Genomic DNA, 17,920 nt, shown 5'->3' on the forward strand with positions numbered 1-17,920 from the left:
TGTGAAGAAGTACTTCCCTTTGTTTGTTTTAAATCTGCTTCCTATTAATTTAATTGGGTGACCCCTAGTTCTTGTGTTATGCAAAGGTAAACATCTCCCAATTCAGTTTCTCCATACCATTTATTATTTTCTAGAGCTCTATCATATTCCCCCCTTAGTAATCTCTTTTCTAAGCTGAACAGTCCTAGTTTTTTTAAATGTCTCCTTATATGGAAGATACCCATAATCATTTTGTTGTTGTTCTTTGTACGTTTTCCATTTCTAATATAATTTTTTTGAGATGTGGCAACCAGAACCACATGCAGTATTCAAGGTGTTGACATATCATGGATTTGTGTAGTGAGATTGATAGTTACTGTCATATTATATATCCCTTTCCTAAGGGTTCCTATCATTGCTAGCTTTTTTGACTGCCACTGCGCATTGACTGAATGTTTTCAGAGAACTATCCACGATGACTTCAAGAGCTCTTTCTTGAGTGGTAACAGCTAATTTAGACCCCATCATTTTGTATGTATAGTTGGAATGTTTTCCAACGTGCATTACTTTGCACTTATTAACATTGAATTTCGTCTGCCATTTTCTTGCCCAGTCACCCAGTTTAGTGAGATCCTTCCGTAGCTCTTCGCAGTCAGCTTTGGACTTAACTATCTTGAATAATTTTTTATTGCCTGCAAACGTTGCCACCTCACTGTTTACCACTTTTTCCAGATCATTTTTTAATATGTTGACCAGCATAGGCTCCAGTACAGATCCTTGGAGGAACCCGGCTATTCACCTTTCTCCATTGTGAAAACTATTTATTCATACCCTTTGTTTCCTATTTTTTAACCAGCTACTGATCAATGAGAGTACCTTCCCTCTTATCCCATGACTGCTTACTTTGCTTAAGAGCCTTTGGTGAGGGATCTTTTCAAAAGTTTCCTGAAAGTGCAAGTACACTATATATATGCACTGGATCACCCTTCTCCACATGTTTGTTGATTCCCTCAAAGGCATGATTTCCCTTTACAAAAGCCACGTTGACTCTTTTCTCTAACATACCATGTTTAGCTTCGTACCTGATATTTTTGTTCTGTACTATAGTTTCAACCAATTTACCTGGTACTGAAGTTAGGCCTGTAATTGCCAGGATTGCCTCTGGAGCTTTTTTTTTTTTAAAATCGGTGTTACATTTGCTGTCCTCCAGTTATCTGGTACAGAGGCTAATTTAAGTGATAGGTTACATACCACAGTTAGTAGTTCTGCAATTTCACATCTGAATTCCTTCAGACCTTTTGGGTGAATACTATCTGGTCTTGGTGACTTATTGCTATTTAATTTATCAATTTGTTCCAAAACCTTCTCTATTGACACCCCAGTCTGAGACAGTTCCTCAGATTTGTCATCTAAAAAAGAATGGCTAGGATCTGAGTGTGACAGATTTATGTTACCAATTTGCCTGAGGGTTCAGGTGATTAGGCTGAGGCCGCAGGATTTTTAGGGGAGGAGATGAAGGAGCATACTAAGTGACTAAGTTTAAAGCTTTATTAACCAAATAACAGAGGTGAGTGATGGGTGTGCCCCACATCACTCAGAGGGAGGAAGAAAGCATTCATGCCCGAGCCCTAATCCACTTTCATACTTACACACGCACAACCCAAGGCTGGCCAAGCCTGGGTGTAACTTAAGAAGAACAGGGGGAGGGTAGATGAGAGTTCTGCCCTTTGCATATGTTTTCTAGGATCTGCTGTAAATCTCCCTGCTTTAGCTCTTGAGAGGGTTTTAAGCCCTGGGTTCTTCTGGGGGCGTTTCATCCAGAGACCCCCTTGCTCTCTGTACCAGTCCGAACCAGCCTTTTGCGGCTCCCTTAGCTTCCCCAAAACACACTGGTTTCAGGGTCGTGAGACTGTTGTGTTTCAGTTTGCTGACCTTTGCAATCTTATTAGTTTTGCAACCCTTCAGTTCTGTCTGGCTCAGTTCTCCTTTTTCACAGCTGGCTGGGGTTGAGATACTGGCTTCCAGCTGTTTGGCAGCAGAGAGCCTGTTTGTGTACGCTGGCCTTGGGCAGCAGTTAGTGTATTATTTTCGGACCTAGCTGGATTGTCGAGTTAACAATTGGATTGTCCTTTTTCCCTTCCTCCCCCTTCAGCCTCTTGCAACCTGCAAAGGAATCTTTCACTTCACACACACACACCTTTAACCCTTCCCAAGATCCTTTCCAATGCATATAAAAATATTAGCCATATACAACACTGGTGCTTACCCAGGGGACCCCATGGGGGGGCAATTTTTATTGTGACATGAGGATCTCCCCCACATCCTCTGAAGTGAAGACCAATGCAAAGAATTTATAGCATCTCGATAGTCCAATGGCCATACTGACTATTTGGCAGGCTTCCTGCTTCTGATGTACTTAAATTATTTTTTTTTCCTGTTAGTTTTTTGTCCTTAGCTAGTAGTTCTTCAGATTCTTTTTTGGGCTACCTTATTATACTTTTACACTTGACTTGCCAGATTTTATGCTCTTTTATATTTTCCTCTTTGGTTTTTGACTTCCAATTTCCCTTTTTACCTCTAACTGCTCCTTTTCCTTTGCTGTAGTGGAATTTTTTCGGCCCTCCTACTGTGTTTTTTTTTTCTTTTAATTTGGGTGTATACATTTAGTTTGCTCCTCTGTTATGGTGTTTTTAAATAGTCTCCATACAAGTTGCAGGCATTTCATACTTCTGACTAGTCTAAATTTATGCATTTCATGTAAAGAAATACTTTGAGAGGCACACCGGTTCTAGTGACAGATTCTTGTGCTATGGATTACAAAGCATCCTGCATTCCACAGTTAATTCCATCTCTTACACTAAAAGAAAAGGAGTACTAGTGGCACCTTAGAGACTAACCAATTTATTTGAGCATAAGCTTTCGTGAGCTACAAATAAATTGGTTAGTCTCTAAGGTGCCACTAATACTTGTTTTCTTTTTGCGAATACAGACTAACACAGCTGCTACTCCGAAACATCTCTTACACTGTATAACAATCACACAGAAACTGACACTGGTTTTAAGTTGTATTCTGTATTTAAGTTCGTTCTCTTCTGCATTCTGGATGCATGCATGGAAAAAAAATGGTGTCCTTTTAAAAATGTTTTCTAAACAATAACTCTGTTTAACAATCTGGATTTTTGTGTGTGTGGATTTGCCCTGACCTTCCCCTCCCTTGCAGAAGAAAGGTGTAAATATGGGGCACGTATGGAACATCTGTAAAGTGGTGTGTCTTTATAAATACATTTTGTAGTTACTTATGCTAATTTTTTGTATTGGAAAAGGGCTATGTGTTAAGCTTATTTTTGTATTTTTTCTCTGAATATTTCTAATAAAAATAATCTACAGACAACAGATTCCACAACTTTCCTCCTTCCATTGTGACATATAGAAATGAAGGGTAAATCACACTATATGCAGAAACAAGACCAATTAAAACTATCAACATTTTACTCACTTGCTACTTTGTTTCCCATTTTGTACATTTTTTTTCCCATTACCACCACTTCCTAGTGACACTTAGCTCAGTTTGGGCTTGCAGCTGATCTGAATTTTAATGCTATATAATATTAATGACGTCTTAGTTGATTTCATTAGCAGTTTTGTCAGTTCCTTACAAACAAAAAATAACCATATTCTCCCCTCTCTGCCCAAAAGTAGTTTCCACTTGACAGAAAAATCTAGTAGTACCATCTAATAGTATTTGATCATATCAGCCAATGCTCTTGTGCAAGGAAGAATGTAGTTATGATTCCTAAAGAACTCTGAGAATGTATCCAAGTAACAAATGTTCTTCTATTGTAAGCAACCAGAAATGGAAGTAGCATGTGAGAGCAGTGAGCTTTGTTTTGAAATGATCACAAAGCAAATTGGATATGTCCCTTCAGAATGTATTTTCTACAAACTTGAAAAAAATCAGCCTGATTTCCTCTGAATTCCTTCACGGAGACACTGTTTAATTATTGCTTAAAGCACAACACCCTGAGGCTCCCTGTGTGTGCAACACATTTTAAAAATGATTTTTCATTAAAATCCTCTTTTTTCTCCTGAAAATTCTGCATTTCTCTTTAAATGCTTAGTTTTTTATTTCATTCGTTTATTTTTTCACCATTTCTCTTCTGTCGCCTTGCAGCTTTACTTCTCTTTTTTTTTATGCAGTATATTTCCTCTTTCTTCCCCCTTACTATTATTTATCGAGTACTGACAATATGCTCACAGATGGACAGGCCATAAAGGAATATAGACCCCCGGTCCTAAGGAACTTACTAAAGCCCTGATCATGCAAAGGGGTCCATAGGTGGCCCCTTACATCCATGCTGCATCCCACTGATTCCCTGTGTTGGTATCAGGTATGGTGCAACCTCCTAAAGTAAATTGAACTGTTTAGAAGCCTGGGTCACTTTACTGTTGAGGACCTAAATCTCTTCTTCCTCTCTTTGCTTCCCAATCCCCTTTCTACCTATCTCTCTCTCCTTCCATTTTCCATTCCTCTTGTCTCCCATTCCCAAATTCATGTTTCTGCTTATCTTACAAAATACTTTTTAGCTCAAACACTTTCTTTGAATCAAGTTTTGAATGCAGTTATAGTCAGTGTTTTTATTATGTATTTATTTTCCTTCTGTGGTTTCTGTATCTAATCTGCCATTTAAGTCAAAAATAAAATATTTCTAACTGCCAGTTCCTCATGGCATCTGACACTCAAGCAATGTTCTTTCACAGAACATCACCACCACCAGCAGCAATAAAGATTCTGGAATCGAAATCAGCTGACAATTTTGTTGATGATACGTAAGGAGGAATTGGGTGCAGTCCATTTTCCCACAGCTGTATTAGCTTTGAAATGTGGATAGTAGTAAAAACTTGATTTTGTTAGCAAATTCAGCAGATATAATTGTGCAGACAAATGGGAAGTGATCAAATATATTCTGTGAAAAAGTACCAGTTTTATAGAGTCACTTTTTTCTAAAACCATCCTTCAAAGTTATGACTTGACCTAGAATTTCCTGGATTTAGGATAACTTGACTTCTTGGATTACATAGTTCTCAAAACAGAGTAGTGTATATTCTCTACAATCCTGTGCTCACTACCTTTTCTCACGTACAAAAAAACCACCTCCACATCCCTACCACCCTTAAACATTTCCACTAGACCCTCTTTCATTTTTGGATCCAATTCATAATTGCCCTTATGTAGAAAACCTTTAAATTACTAAGCTCCAGCCTACCTCATAGACTTTGTCACTCTCTGCACCCTTGTCCATTCACATTGCCAAGTACTTTTCTTCCTTTGTTTAGCTTCACCAATGCTTATTGAAAAACCTTCTCTGCAGTTTCTGCCACCAGGAACATCCATCCTGTGTATCTATACCTCATGGACTCTCCATCTCACTTAAAATCTCATCTGAAAATCTCTTGCCTGTACTGCTTAATTTCTCTTTCCTTCTGTTATTGACTTTGATTGGACATTTTAATTTATTACCATACCGTGTCTTTACACGATTACTTCTTATGGTGTTGTATCATTTCAATCTAAAGCATTTTGGGACAGTATTATGAAAACTTATGCAAAATGTCTCTGGTAAACAATTCAGCTTCATTTCCTGGAAATTTGCTGCTTTTCTTTATCCATTAACACATTCTGAAACCACATAATCCATACAAGTACATTGTTGTATGTCATATTTTTTCATACCATGTTTTGCTTTGGTATGGTAGAAACCTTGTACATAAAGATCATATGTTATGATGACATTCCTGCAATAGGAACAGAAAGCTGGAAGTCATTTCATCTTGACCTGTGGACACTCTAGCTTCTGTTAGTTATAAAACTGATTAAACTTCACTTTTAAGTATATTACAGTTTAAATTATTTTAAAATTGTAGCTGGAAAATCATATCACAATTTTTGCTGTCAGTGAAATGGTTTAATTTTTGTGCTCTGTATAAGTCAATGACAAAGAACAATATGGACATCAAAGCAACAATTATGGCCTGTTTCTGTCAGTAGATGTATTTTTCTGGGGATATATTCTTTGTAAATCTTTGTATATCATCTTTGTAAATTGGAAAACCATATCACATTATGGATAAATCTGCATAGTTTGCATAAGTGCTTCTGTTGCCCTTTGTGTTACTAGACCAATTGCATCCAAACAGTGGCCCAAACATCTGCTCCATGAATGTACAGATATGCTTAAAGCTAATTAAGGTTTATTTAACATGATTTTTTGATATCGTTTCCATAGATTCACAGAAGTTGCTTTTTAATGTCTGAAGGCTCTCATTGGACTCGATTAAGATATCCCTGAAAATTTCTAGATTTGGTGAAAACAAATGAGGTCAGCTGCAATAATAGAGTTCCTAAAGTTGGCCAAAACACCAAAAGTTTGATTTCTTTATAACCCATTCAGAGAGCATAAAAAAAATATAATCCTGACCCCTTTGACACCATTTTGCCCTATATGGACAGCCATATTGAGAATCAACATTTGATGTTGCTTAGCTTTGTTGTTCATAGGCCTAAGGCAAGAACAATGAAAAATCTGATTTGAAATGTAGATTGCTTTTCAAAGAAAGATTATCTTGGCCAAATGTCCTGTGACGTGTCCAACACAACCATAATATTTCAGCCAGTTCTCAGTTATCATTCATCTCAGTACATTCCCCAAAATGACAGGCTAAGACAGAGAGCATCTGTAAGTAAGCTTTTTTACTTAGTACATGTATTTAGAACCCGCTTAGTGGTACCATGTAACCCAGTACAACCTGCTGCTGGTCAGCTGCTTGGCAACTAAACTGGGAACCTTGCCACTCACGGAGTGGTGGTGGTGGTGGTGGGAATGCTAGATACTCCTTTGTGGATATTGTTTTTCATTCCAAGGGGTAACTCCACCTGGCACTGCTGCCGTGCAGCTAGTTTCCTGAACAAAGACTAGGGGAGAAAATCCTGAAACAAATCCTCTGTGAAGTAAATGTCAAGCAGTGGTACTGCAACTCAGCTCTGCTCTCCAACATCTTATTCAGCAATACTGGTTTCCAAAAGATTTGGTCTCCAACTCTTTGGGCCTGGTTAGTACTGCCGAAAGGGGGGCTTTAGTCCTAAGGCAAGGCTCTGCCTCTTTATTGTTTTTATGGCTAGTGGTACATACCAAAGGTTCGGTTACAATGGTCACTTCTTCAAACGTTGTCGGAATGTGAGGACAATATGCACTGGTTTGTCAAATAATCTAGAGGAAGTCAATTACTCTAAAAAGACTGCCATCATTGAGCTGGACATCAGTGTAGACAATGTCTCTGAGCCCAGGATAGCTGACACAGGCTCTCTATGCAGCACACGTTACACTTTCTTCTGGCAAGGAAAAAGCAAAGAAGACAGTTGCGAACGTGGGTGGGTTTTGCAGTCAATAACTCATTAGCACCCATGGTTGAATGTCCTGTTGCAACATCAAAATGTATCCTATCACTAAGAATATTGACTACAGGTGGCTTGCCTGCTGGATGGAAGGAGGAGTACCACAAAACATAAAGGATGCCAACATCATGTTTTATAAAAATAGAGGCGATCATAGTGATTGCAACAATGATGGAAGGATTTCTCTCCTTAGTATTGTGGGCGTGACATTCACGTAGGTCAGTCTCAAAAGACTTCAAGTTCTTGCTGAACCTGTATATCCAGAGTCAGTGGAGCTTCCATGCTGGTAGATCAACTACCAACATGGTCTATGCACTAACACAACTACAAGAAAAGTGTCAAGAACAAGGAAAACCTGTCTACGTAGCCATCATAGATCTTACAAAGGCTTTTGGCCTGGTGAGCAGGAAGGGCCTTTTCCAATTGCTAGAAAATTGGTTGCCCCCACAATCTCCCTCAATCTGATTCTATCCTTCCACCATGGCATGAAGGCTACAGTCCAATATAATGGTGATCTATATGTCCACTTTGACATCTGCAGTGATGTGAAAGAGGGATGTGTTTTGGCATCAACACACTTTGGTATATTCTTCTGTCTGCTGCTTCATCATTCTTTTTATTTAGCACCCACAGCATACATCTCTATACAAGATTAGATGGAAAATGTTTCAACATTGCACATGTAAAAGCAAACTCAATCACCTGCTGATAAAAGAATTTCTTTTCTCTGACAATGCATTGCTTGTTGCACACAGTGAAGAGGAGCTTCAGCAACTTTGTAATAACTTTGAGCTTCCTTGTGATGAATTTGGACTAATCAGTCTAAAGAAGACAATGTTTATGGCACAAGGTTTGTTTACTTTACAAGTTTTAATAGGTAGCAATGCACTAAAGTTGTGCATAAGTTCTGCTATCTAGAATTAGCTGAATTGGGTAACTTATTTCCAGATGGTGAACTTAATTCTCACATTGGAAAGGCAGCCACCACATTCAGACACCTGGCAAAGCTCATGTGGGATAACAGGAAATTAACAGTGAACACCAAGAGATGGATTTACCAGATGAGCATTCTGAGCATGCTGCTGTATGGTGGCAAGACCTGCACTACCTACAGCAGGCATGAGACTGCTAAACACCTTCCACACTCAGTCTTCACCATATTCTAAATATCAAAATCGGAAACCAAAGTTCCTTACACTGAAGTATTTGCGAAAGCAAATTTGCCAAGTCTTATCACAACTCTCAAACACAGACATCTCTGATGGTGTGGTCATCTGGATCAGATGGGTGCATTCCAAAGGATCTTTTGAATGGAAAACATGTGGATGCACCAAGGCCACAGGGCTGACCTAGGTTCATTCAAGGATGTTTGCAAGAAAGTTGAAAACTTTCAACATCGGCCCCACAAGCTGGAACAAACCACAACAGAGAGCTGTGCTGCACCAGGAAGTCAAAAAGGCTAACGAGAGGTGGTTGAGAGAGAGGAAAGTGAAGAGAGCAAAGAGGAAAGTGCAGTAGGCCCCAAGTGGTGGTAGTGTACCGGCTTGATCCTCTGGCTTTGCTCATCTGTATTATCTGTGGCAAGAACTGTTGCTTGAGAATTCAACTTTTTAGACACCCATGATTCTGCAGCATGATACACAGTAACTGAGTTGCATTGGCGCTTATCCTATCATCTTTTGAGATTGGTGGCTGCCATATATAAAGACCAAAACAATCAATTACACTTTTGATAGGAAAACTACTTGGGGGAATGTGGAAGATCAGGAGTATGTCTGGATTTAAGCTGTCTGGATCACCTTCTCAGTATATGATTCGTCAGCCCAACCTTGGAGAGATTGTTTAAGGCATCCTTGACTCACACAGCCAATAGTAGTCTTCCCTCTTTATTTTAGTTATTATGGTGCCCAACTTGATTTTAAAGTTTTATAATCTTACTCTGACTTTGTACATGTAGATTTTGGCTGCATTAATCCTATGAAGAATGATCATGTAGTCCCTACCTTGGTGGAATCATGAATTCCCCATGTAGCTATTGTGATAAGAGAAACACTGATATTACATCAACAGGTATAGTACCAATATTCTTAATGTGCACTGTATGTTCATAGGGCACCAAAAACATCACATGGTTTTTATAGTTAGTGTCTACCTTTCTACCAGTAGGGAAGGTAAGACTAGAACTCATGGTGGGGGGGACAGTGGTAGGGTGACAGTGTGCTTTGCCTGTGTTTCAGCTGGATCTCTTGCTGTGTGTATGTATTTGGTATGTATACATGTCATGAACAAGGGTCAGCATGGCCTTGGAGCATACACAAAAAAGGGCTAAGTGTTGATCAAGTTCTACTGAGCATGGTGATTTTTTTTGCAGCTTCTAAAATATACAAGATTGTTTCAGAAAGGATTTGAAAAGCACAGATGATGTATGGACTATCATTGGAATAGAGCTTCAGGGATGAGGAATGCGTACTTGAGATCTGTAACATGCTCGCGCGCTCTCTCTCTCTCTCTCTCTCTCAATCACTGAAGGAAAGGCAGTCTTGGCAAAATAAAGTAAGAGTTGCGATTGCAGAACATATCAATTTGCCTCTGAAATTGTTGCAAAGTTATCATCCTCTGACATTTTGAAAACTTCCTGGGGAAGGACATAAAAGTAGGTACTTAAGTGAAATGAAGTGACCTTTGAAGCTGTCTAACACCAATGAAGAAGTAATGAGGGATGTGAAACCTATTTCTTTTTAGGGCCTATAGCCTCATATTTAATGGGCTTTTTAAAATTAACTGTTTCATAACCTCTTTGTTGTTGTAACCATTTTAACCCCCATTGCCTCCTACTCTTGTCAGCACCTGCCACGCTTTGTCTAATAAGCATCCAGGGGCCAGTTCCTGTCTTTTAATTTTTTTTTTCAAATTCTGTGCCTCCCCCTATAGTTTTGTAGATGAATGGGGTCAATCCTAGTCCTCTGTAGAAATATTCATAAAAGGGCACGGGCACTCTGCAATGTTTCTCTGTCAGTTTCCATTCTGTTCTTTTACTGGAAAGGAGGGGGGAGGACTGTTTGCTTCTCCTCCCTGTGAAATAAATTAGATATCTGGCTCAGACCCTGCACATCCTTTGAGATCCAGCAGGACACACGGAAGCCCTGTGTCTCTGCATTGGCTCTGGGTCTCCTGCAGCTTTTTTCCCTGCTCCCTGGCAAAGACTTCCCATCTGTTGTGTGACTAGACCCTTCTTTCTCTCATGTGAATTTCCCAGCACAGAAGATGTTTTGCTGGAAAGTGAGCACAGTCATAGGCTCTTGTCTTTGTGCTTGGTAAAGGGGTGAGTGACATGCCTACCCCAGAGCCTGGCCCTCTCCCATTATATGGATCCTCAGACTCTTTTTGAGATCCAAGGAGAGGGGGATGCAGTCATGCAACCTGTTGGTCTCCTTTTCTGCTTGGGAAGAGAGAGATACATGGCCTGAAGGTCTGTTCTGCACAGGGATCCAATATGCTGAGTCTGGCCCAATCACTGGGTATTCTCTTGTAGTTGCTGTTGACCCCTGTTGTAGGTAAAATTAGAGGATGCAGCGTTGTGACATAGCAGCCCTGTGTTTGAGACTAAAGTTTTGGAAGGGAACACTCTTAACTGAACAGTGACAAGAAATGATGAATAATACTTTAATGTACCTGCCCAAAGGTTTGTATGGCAAGAGGAAAACAGAAGAGAAACAAGAACTACTTGAAATTCCCTTGATATTATGATTTTTACTGACCTTCATAACTTTGAAGCTTCCCAAAATCTTTTGAAGTTACCTGATACTTTATGGCATGAAAGTAGCTGCAGTATATTTCAGAAAGAGTGGTCAGTGCGACAACTCAGTGAGAAACGTTCCAGACAAATGAATCATGGTGTCTGTTTAAATTTTAAACTTTTTGCCAGCAGGAAATTAAGGTGCTTTGCAGTGCTACTTACAGACCTCAATTATGTTAGCTTTGGTCTAAATGAAAAGAGTTGCTCTGAGGCTATAAAAATCAATGTGCTTGAAGAAAAGAGAGAGAATAAAAGTCAGAGGAGAACTTCTCAGAAGAGGGGGAGCCAAGTGGTAGGGAAGCATGAGTTTTTTCTTAAAGAAATGTACTGTGAAAAATAGAAGAGGTTTAATGAAAGATAAATGAGTTTAGTACTCAGGAAAGATACCAGGTTTGGTGGCCCATTAATTGATGTTCTTTATTTATGTGCCAACAATTACAGTATAGGAGTTGCAGTACAAACTCTCTTTATACCACCAATATCTTTAAACTTTAACCTCAGGTCTTTTCATAGGAAGAGATTGTGGATATACCCCATAATTGTGTACAAGTAGGCTGAGATTTTCTTCTTGAGTGTGCACATCACTCTCACTGCTTACTGAATCATTGTATCTAAGTTTTTCTGCCATGTGATCCAAAATCTGGACACACACAACATGTTTTTGGTTAATATCAGGGATGTAATCTCTTCTTTTTCTAGAGGTGCATCTGGATGACAATCGGAACGATCTCCACGGGGCCTGTCTACACAGGACTCATCTCTCTATTGCTTCTCTAATCTATTTCAATATCACATTCATAGTTGCAACACTGTCAGCAATCCCCATGGCCGTCAAAGAATCACAAGCCACCCTTAGATCTCGTAAGCTGTTTTGAGAACTTGAGAAATCCTCACAAAGCTTATATCTTTTGGTGGGGTTTATAATTCCCACCTCACAGAATTAAAATCCTCCTCTCTGTCTAAAGAAACCCCGCAATTAACTCACCCTGTCTGTTTACAGCATAGGAAATTAATCGGTTCCCTCTAATACAAACGTTGCCAGGTTTAACCACAGTTATTGAGATGATATTGAATGGGGTTAGTCCCTGTCTACACTTGCAGGTGAGCCATGTTTAGCATTTGTTCTGCTGCCCTAATTGCTGACACCAGTTAGCAGCAGGTTATTTTTCTTGTGCAGACAACCCTTGTATTTGTATATGGGCACAGTTAATTACAAAACCACATTCTTTAATGTAACCAGTCATAAACAATCCTACAAGAGAATGACCACCTACTTATGTAAGTACACTTCTTAAAAGGCTATGGGGAAAAGATCAAATGTCACAGCACCAAATGGACTCATACGCAGAAAGCCCCAGCTTCTTCTGTACCTGCCTCTAATATAAGACGTTCCTAACTGCAAAGACAAAAACCAGGGTAAGTAACAGCTTCCCCATCTGACTGGCTGGGGATTGATGCAGAGGCTAAGGTATAGTTTATAACTAGCAATCAACAAGAAATATACATAAATCTTTAAATTATGCACTCACCTTCTCTAGGTTGCACAGTAAAGAAGCATCTGAGCATAAAGCTATTTTCCAAAAAACCAAGCTATTCCTAAACGTAACAGGTCTCAAATCCACAGAGCCTTCCAAATATCCCACCTACTGAACTTGTTCCCTGCCATGAGCCTGATTTTCAGAAGTACTGAGCACTCACAACTTCATTTGAAGTCAGTCAGAGCTGTCAGGCGCTCAGTGCTTCTGAGAATCAGGCTCTGAGTGTTTCAAGATGACTCCAGGATAACACATCGAAGCAAAAGGGAGGGGATAGCTCAGTGGTTTGAACATTGGCCTGCTAAACCCAGGGTTGTGAGTTCAATCCTTGAAGGGTCCATTTAGGAATCTGGGGCAAAAATTGGGGATTGGCCCTGCTTTGAGCAGGGGGTTGGACTAGATGACCTCCTGAGGTCCCTTCCAACCCTGATATTCTATGACTCTAAAAGGAAAATCTTGATGTCCAAAATAAATCAACCCCATATATTCACCTCTCCCACACTCTGACTGCAGTGACTTATTCACATGTATTTCTACCCCTCTATCTAGGAATTTAATAGAAACATTAACACCATCAAAATACGTGGCTAGAAGGTCACACAGGCTTCCTTCACTTTAGATAAGTTATTACCAGCAGGACAGTGGGGTGGGAGGAGGTATTTTTTCATATTCTCTGTGTATAAATAAAGTCTGCTGCAGTTTCCACGGCATGCATCCGACGAAGTGAGCTGTAGCTCACGAAAGCTCATGCTCAAATAAATTGGTTAGTCTCTAAGGTGCCACAAGTACTCCTTTTCTTTTTGCGAATACAGACTAACACGGCTGTTACTCTGAAACTCTGCTGTTGAAGCATGAAGTTTCTGAAATTTGTATTCAACTATTTGTTCAGTATTTGTTTTTCTGTATTTGAGTTCTGGATGTTGACGTCCCATGTACCAGTAATTTTGCAGCCTTTATTGTTTGGATTTTGTACATACTATTGCCCTTCTTGACCTGAGTCAAAGTTTGGGGCCCTGGAGATGTTCCAGCTGGAAGTAGCAATTAATGGAGTCTGTTATTTTCTTTGATGCAATCTCATTTATTTACAAGGAATGTACAACATAGAATCATGGAAGATTAGGGTTGGCAGAGACCTCAGGAAGTCATCTAGTCCAACCCACTACTCAAAGCAGGACCAACCCCAACTAAATCATCCCAGCCACGGCTTTGTCAAGACAGGCCTTAAAAACCTCTAAGGATGGAGGTTCCACCACCTCTCCAGGTAACCCATTCCAGTGCTTTACCACCCTCCTAGTGAAATAGTTTTTCCTAATAGCCAACTTAGGCCTCCCCCACTGCAACTTGAGACCATTGCTCCTTGCACCACTGAGAACAGCCTAGCTCATCCTGCTTCTCCAAACTCTGGACCAACCAAGAGCAAAAGGAGCAGTTTCTTAGCTTGCAGCCTCAACTCTCTTTAGCCAGCAGTCCCAAGAGCATTCTCTCTAGCTTTTTCCAGGGTGGCACTGTGCTCACTGGCTACTGCTTGGCTTGTGAATGCCAAGATTATAACAGGGATCAAAAAAGAACTAGATAAATTCATGGAGGATAGGTCCATCAAGGGCTATTAGCCAGGATGAGCAGGGGTGGTGTCCCTACCCTCTCTTTGCCAGAAGCTGTGAATCGATCACTTGATGATTACAGGTTCTGTTCATTCCCTCTGGGGAATCTGGCACTAGTCCCTGTCAGAAGACAGGCTAGATGGACCTTTGGTCTGATCCAGTATGGCTGTTCTTACGTTCTTGTTTTTCGTCTCTGCCTCTCTCTCTTTGTTCTGTGTTCTCAGTTTCCATGTGTTGTCCTTTCTCTCTCCCATCGCCTTTGTGTCACCCCTCTTTCTCCCCGCCCCCTCAGTAGTCAGCAAAAGCCCCTCCAGCTACCCAGTCTGAAACTTCTGGGTGGGTTCACACAGCCGTTTTTGTTTTAGGTGGGGGTGTTATGGTTAACTCATCCTTACAGTTGTGTTAACTGAAGGGTGCATTCACACCCATCATTGTCAATGGGGTTTTAACTCACCCCATAACAAGGTGTAACCCAGCTTATAACAGTATTCTTCATTTTGTAAATTTTGGGTTTATCTGATTCCTGTGTTCACTATTGGGTAGTGAGACATAGTTGCCGTTGCCGATAACTGTAGCTTGGTTAGGACAGTCCAAGCTTTCCAAAACTGATCCATTCCTGGACAGCATTTCTTAGGAGCAATCATCAACCACCTGTCTGCTACTTCTCTTGGCAGCAGCTAGCTCTAAACCCACTCTTACAGCCCTGTCTCAGCTGTTCCCAGAAAAGCTGGAGGGCTGCTGTTGAGAGAGATGCAGTTGGCAGGGAGCAGGGGAGGGGATCAGTGTAGTGTTTTTAGAGAGGTGTCTCCATGGGTCACACATCAGTCCCTGGGGACTATGGGGAAAGCATATGCAACCTGGGAAGGATGAAGTAGCCATGTGGGGGAGTTGACCATTGGCACCTGGGCCTCCATTTTCTTCTCCTCAAAGCCCTTTATTATTTTTAAACAAAATTAATCATGGTCAGACTGATCAATACTAAGCTTGGGCTTTTTGTTTTATGTCAGGTTCAGCTGTTACATAGAAATGGTTGATTTTTCTTTTTCTTTTTTGTTACTATCAAGGTATACTGAGCTCTGCATGCACATATTCTCCATAGAAGCTCTTGAAAATTGCTGCAAATTTGAATTTCAATTGTCAAAAGGTTTCAGAGTAACAGCCGTGTTAGTCTGTATTCGCAAAAAGAAAAGGAGTACTTGTGGCACCTTAGAGACTAACCAATTTATTTGAGCATGAGCTTTCGTGAGCTACAGCTCACTTCATCGGATGCATACCGTGGAAACTGCAGCAGACTTTATATACACACAGAGAATATAAAACAATACCTCCTCCCACCCCACTGTCCTGCTGGTAATAGCTTATCTAAAGTGATCATCAAGTTGGGTCATTTCCAGCACAAATCCAGGTTTTCTCACCCTCCACCCCCCCACACAAATTCACTCTCCTGCTGGTGATAGCCCATCCAAAGTGACAACTCTCTACACAATGTGCATGATAATCAAGTTGGGCCATTTCCTGCACAAATCCAGGTTCTCTCACCCCCTCACCCCCCTCCCAAAAACCACACACACAAACTCACTATCCTGCTGGTAATAGCTCATCCAAAGTGACCACTCTCCCTACAATGTGCATGATAATCAAGGTGGGCCATTTCCAGCACAAACCCAGGTTTTCTCACCCCCCCCCCACCCCATACACACACAAACTCACTCTCCTGCTGGTAATAGCTCATCCAAACTGACCACTCTCCAAGTTTAAATCCAAGTTAAACCAGAACATCTGGGGGGGGGGTAGGAAAAAACAAGGGGAAATAGGCTACCTTGCATAATGACTTAGCCACTCCCAGTCTCTATTTAAGCCTAAATTAATAGTATCCAATTTGCAAATGAATTCCAATTCAGCAGTTTCTCGCTGGAGTCTGGATTTGAAGTTTTTTTGTTTTAAGATAGCGACCTTCATGTCTGTGATTGCGTGACCAGAGAGATTGAAGTGTTCTCCGACTGGTTTATGAATGTTATAATTCTTGACATCTGATTTGTGTTCATTTATTCTTTTACGTAGAGACTGTCCAGTTTGACCAATGTAAATGGCAGAGGGGCATTGCTGGCACATGATGGCATATATCACATTGGTGGATGTGCAGGTGAACGAGCCTCTGATAGTGTGGCTGATGTTATTAGGCCCTGTGATGGTGTCCCCTGAATAGATATGTGGGCACAGTTGGCAACGAGCTTTGTTGCAAGGATAAGTTCCTGGGTTAGTGGCTCTGTTGTGTGGTATGTGGTTGTTGGTGAGTATTTGCTTCAGGTTGCGGGGCTGTCTGTAGGCAAGGACTGGCCTGTCTCCCAAGATTTGTGAGAGTGTTGGGTCATCCTTTAGGATAGGTTGTAGATCCTTAATAATGCGTTGGAGGGGTTTTAGTTGGGGGCTGAAGGTGACGGCTAGTGGCGTTCTGTTATTTTCTTTGTTAGGCCTGTCCTGTAGTAGGTAACTTCTGGGAACTCTTCTGGCTCTATCAATCTGTTTCTTTACTTCCGCAGGTGGGTATTGTAGTTGTAAGAAAGCTTGACAGAGATCTTGTAGGTGTTTGTCTCTGTCTGAGGGGTTGGAGCAAATGCGGTTGTATCGCAGAGCTTGGCTGTAGACAATGGATCGTGTGGTGTGGTCAGGGTGAAAGCTGGAGGCATGCAGGTAGGAATAGCGGTCAGTAGGTTTCCGGTATAGGGTGGTGTTTATGTGACCATTGTTTATGAGCACTGTAGTGTCCAGGAAGTGGATCTCTTGTGTGGACTGGACCAGGCTGAGGTTGATGGTGGGATGGAAATTGTTGAAATCATGGTGGAATTCCTTAAGGGCTTCTTTTCCATGGGTCCAGATGATGAAGATGTCATCAATATAGCGCAAGTAGAGTAGGGGCTTTAGGGGACGAGAGCTGAGGAAGCGTTGTTCTAAATCAGCCATAAAAATGTTGGCATACTGTGGGGCCATGCGGGTACCCATAGCAGTGCCGCTGATCTGAAGGTATACATTGTCCCCAAATGTAAAATAGTTATGGGTAAGGACAAAGTCACAAAGTTCAGCCACCAGGTTAGCCGTGACATTCCGGTATGCATCTGATGAAGTGAGCTGTAGCTCACAAAAGCTCATGCTCAAATAAATTGGTTAGTCTCTAAGGTGCCACAAGTCCTCCTTTTCTTTTTGCGAATTGTCAAAAGGTCTCAGGCATCCACTGAGTCTTTCGGATAATCAAGGCTTTCAGATAATCAAGGCTTAATTGGGGGACGGGGGGAGGACGCAAGATACTACAGTTATAGGTACGTTTAAAATTGAGAAATAGTCAGTCTTAGACGGGTCCACAACACTGCCTTTGTCTCCTGGAGCACAGTGAATACTTCAATAAACATCTGGGGTCATAACTGATCTTGAGATAAATTAGGGTTTTGGTTAAATGAGGCTTTATATTGCATATTAAAATATGACATCTGGTTTGTCTGTGGTGCTGGATTTTATAAACATTGTAATAGATTACAATATTCGAAGTCCAGGAAAAATAAGTTAC

Source organism: Lepidochelys kempii, chromosome 7 (genome assembly GCF_965140265.1).
Source record: "Lepidochelys kempii isolate rLepKem1 chromosome 7, rLepKem1.hap2, whole genome shotgun sequence".
Lineage (NCBI taxonomy): Eukaryota > Metazoa > Chordata > Testudines > Cheloniidae > Lepidochelys > Lepidochelys kempii.